Raw genomic sequence first — 5,000 nt, 5'->3', positions numbered from 1 at the left:
AATTTATTAGTTCTATATTCTTATCTTTTTAGCATGATCACATTTCCCGTAACTCTCATGTATACAAAGTACAAATACTTGAGCATATACGTCAACGCATATCCATCCATCCATTCATCCATCCAATATTTCCATACCTCCATCCATCTACCTAACCACCCAATCTTACATACACACACTTACATAGTCTCTCTCTTTCTGTCTCTCTCACACACCCACACACATATGCATACGTACATACATACATACATACATACATACATACATACATACATACATACATACATACAGGATCCAAGACGGCTCTAATGCACTACTTTAGAGTTTCACCAGAAGAATTGCACACGAATATCCGGGAATCGCCAGGCACAACTCATCATATCAAATACCAACCACCACAGCTTCTATGTCCGTTAACTTCCTGATATGCGCATTTATCATATGGTGGAAACGTTGTGATTCACACGCTCAGAGTTGGACGTTATTTCTCTTAAATAAGCTATTTTCTTTTTACTAGAACCAAGGATAAAACACACATAAAAGTTTATATATATATATATACGAAATCAAGTAGATAGTCGTACTCGTAAAGTATATGAAATAGTGAAGTTTCATTGCTGGAAGAACAGGCTATGGGAAAGAGAAAAAAATCCCGATCCTTTACGTAACTAAAGAGGAGGATTTCAGAAGGTTCTACATTATCAGACTTCATATATCTAATCTTGCTGTATTGTGAAGTATTAGAATTTTGTAATTTTTTGGTGGAAGTGAATGCTTTCCCTTTCACTGTTGCATACGTTTATATTATTGTATCGTTATGAGGTCTCACTTCTTGTTCATAATCATTATTGTACGTGTGTGTATGTACATACATATAAATATGTGTGTGTGTATGTGTGTGTGTATGAATGTATGTATATGTTTTTATGAATGTATGTATACGTATGTGTGTGCGCGTGTATGTAGGTATATACATAAAGTTTTCCCCGCTCACTACATTACATATGCGGGGCTCTAACGCATATTAAATATATATCATGCAGAAATTTTAGGGTATTCTTCCCTCTACGCTCTGCGGTCTTTTCGTCACACACACTCACACACACACACACACACACACACACACACACATTGACCATTCTCGCTGAGCAAATTAGAGTGAACATACTTCGTTAAGGAGAGCTAAAAAGATTGAAACATGTCAGTTTCTTTCAGCAGTTCGTTACAAAGACAACGTCCATTCCAAAAATGCATTGTGGAAACTTTTGCATCAGCCGATATTGCATGACTTACCTCCCTTACTTGTTACTTTAAATTTGATAGCACCGAATGAGAGTTATCACCTTGAAATTAAAAGTACACACATTCTCACACACACACACACACACACACACACACACACACTAACTGGTATTGAATATCCCCAGTACGGAGCGAAGAAAGCGATAGCTCAAATGAGTACTCAATACATCCGTTGGGTAGAGTTGATATGCTTATTGGGGTCAAAAGAGCCGACCGATGACTCGTGTATCACATGTACTGTGTAATGTATGTGTGGATATGTTTGTCTCTGTATAGGTACATTTGTGTACGTATATGCAAGAACACACACACACACGCACACACATGCATATATACGTATTTATCTGTAAGTATGATGATGGTCGTGGTGCTCCAGCATGACCACAGTTGCTAAAACTCACAATATTGTAAAAGTGTAATGTTAATTTAGTAAAAACAACCTTCTCTAACCCTCACTCTTCCTTCGCCCTTTGTCGCTCTCCCTTCTCTCTTTCCCTCCCTCACTCGCAATCTTCTTGCTTTGCTTTTCTCTCTCTCTCTCTCTCTCTCTCTATCTCTCTCTCTCCCAGGGTTTCTCTCTCTCTCCCAGGGTTTCTCTCTCTCTCCCAGGGCTTCTCTCTCTGTATCTTACTTTCTCTCTCTCTATCTCTCTCTCTCTCTCTCTCGCACACACACACACACACACACACACCATCCTTCCATCTCCTCTCTTGTATTTCTCCATCTTCTTCACCCAATACCAACACGATAGCGCATTGAACCAAAGAGGAATCCAAAACGAAATAGGAGTCAAATCGCCCTCAAATCACAACCCACTGGTTTTAGAAAACAAAGTAAATGTTAAATTAGATGTATTCTGGAATCCCAGCGAATGCAAAAAATGAGATGGTCGTGGTTGGATTTATTTGATCATACGTGTTGAATAAGTGCTAACTTAGTGTTAAACAAAAACAGCTGCCATTATGCCTCTATATGGACACTTGATCTGCTAGAAATAGCAGCAAAATCTTCCTCAAACCACTTCCTAACATCTTACCAAATGATTTACATTCGATTAAGTGTCCACTTTATACTATGTTTTCACAAAGAGGCGGGATAATATTTCATGGGACGGTTTTGATCATAGGTGTTTATCGTTATTGTTTAGCCCCAGGGCTGACCTGGGGCTAATCAACAATAGCTAGATTTACAATGGTCATCTATAGCCAGACATACAATGGTCATCTAGACAGACCATAGCGACACCTTCATTCACCACCTATTTCACCACCTCAACCAAACCATCGCACCGCCGGCGCCACCACCACCACCACCACTATTATCACAAATGCCATCATCATGACTAACACCACCATAGGAAGATTCTAACAGATCGTTTGAACGGTTAGAAATAGTAACTAAATATCCCTCAAGTCGCCCCTATGAAAGGAAATGTTGGATAATGGAGACTTAAATACACTGTTTCTGACTAATAAGGATGGGATGGTCACGGTTTAATCAAAGTTGACCCAGGGCTAAACAGAAACAACAATACAACATTGCGTGACCTTTACCACACCATTCCCGACCCTACCATCTCATTGACCCCTACCATCACCACCATTGCCGTCACAACTACTGCCATTCCCCAATAACACCGCCAAAATCATCATCGGCACTCCCAGCATCACAACCATTTCCATTACCATCACTCCTCCCCCATCACCACCCACACCATCATTACCACCACCACCACCACAACCTCCGACTCGGCGACTTCGAATCATCATCATCATCATCATCATCATCATCATCATTACCAATTTTACCACCACTATCATCACAATCTTCGCCATTATCAATAAATAGCATGGCCGTTGTTTTCACTCCACAACCATCACAATTGCTATGACCATCAATACCATCACCACCGCTACAACCATCACCACCACCACCACTAGACTCCTCACCCACATTCTCAATACCATCCTTACTCCTTTGTGTCCGCCATATTACAAATTCTCCCTTGTTTTGTGCTTTTTTTTGTTTTATTCATATTTTTCAGTTTTATGTTCTTTTTTAATTATTTTTCTCCCTTTTCTTTTTATTATGTTGGGATTATTTTTTATTTATCCTCCCGTTTTGCTTTCGTCACATCTTCTCTTTAAGACACCACCCACCTCCTTTAGCATTACCATCACCGTTCCTCCTCACCTCCTCCGGCACCCATCACTTCTTAGCTAATTCAGCACACACATACACCCACACACACACACCCACACCCGCACACACACACACACACACACACACATATGGTCACATACGCATACACATGGTCACACACGGACGGACATAAAGAGACACACACGAATATACACATATATATATATGTATATATATATATATATATATATACATATATGCATACATATAAATATATGCATACATACACACACAAATATATATATTTATACATACATATACATATATATATGTAAACACAGAAGCGTTAATATGTATTTGTGCCATATACACGTACATACACATATACATACACACGTACACAGACTTATATAGACATGCACACGCATTACCTTCCCTTCACACATATAGACTCTACACCGACTCATACCCTAAAATGCCCTGGCCATCCCGCTTGCGTCACAGACAAGGAAGGGATGCGGGAACTTAAGAGGACAGACAGCAATGTCGGCTACATTGAAACTAGAAAAGATAGACTGACATAAGTAAAGGCTTCCTTTGTAACATTTCCTATATTAAACATGGCGAAAACTGCAAGTGAGATCCAACGATGGCGGAGTCGGAGGAGGAGGAGGAGGTGATAGTAGTGATGGTGGCGAGGAGGACTATGACTTTGGAGGAAGCGTTGGTAACAGTAAATGTGTCGGTGGTGGCGGTGGTGGTGTTGGTTGGGGTTAGGGGTGGGGGGAAGGATAGGAAGTAAGGGTAGGAAGCTAAAAGTAAAACAAAAGAGGAGCCAGTTAGGCAGACATCTTGTTTGTTTGTTTCTTGTTGTTGTTGTTGTTCTTGCAATCCAAAGTACAAGAAAGAGCAAAATAATATTAATAATAATGACAACAACAATATTATTTTTATTAATAATATTAATAATACAAATAACAAAAATTCACAAAACAACAAAAGAAAATACTCCATAGCTGTCTGGTCACATGACCAAAGCCATCATATATTTCGCGCCATCTGACTATTTTGTTTTCTTCTATTTATTGTTTTCTTGTACGTTTTCTTCCTTAATATTTTTTTTTCATATTTTGGCTCTGTCTTGCCTGTCTGTCGATCGGTCTGCCTGTCTGTCTGTCCGTTCGTTTGTTTCTCTCTCTCTCTCTCTCTCTCTCTCTCTCTCTCTCTCTCTCTCTCCCACGGTCTGTCTCTGTCCGTTCTCTCTGTTCGTCTGTGTTTGTGTTTGTCAGATGATTTCATAATTCGGCAATTTTGTCCTGATTTTCTGTCTGGATGTAACGTCTGGACACACAACGTCATATGTTTGTATGTATGTACATACGTATGCTTGTATTTGTGTATGTATGTACGTATGTATATATTTATTTGTGTACTTGCTTTTTCTTTCTTTGTTTTATCTTAGTATAGGTGTGTGTATATATTTGCATATATTCATATAGACACACGGATATATATATATATATATATATATATATATATATATATATATATATATA

Source organism: Octopus bimaculoides, chromosome 10 (genome assembly GCF_001194135.2).
Source record: "Octopus bimaculoides isolate UCB-OBI-ISO-001 chromosome 10, ASM119413v2, whole genome shotgun sequence".
NCBI classification, from domain to species: Eukaryota; Metazoa; Mollusca; class Cephalopoda; order Octopoda; family Octopodidae; genus Octopus; species Octopus bimaculoides.
Note: the sequence above shows the minus strand (reverse complement) of the source record.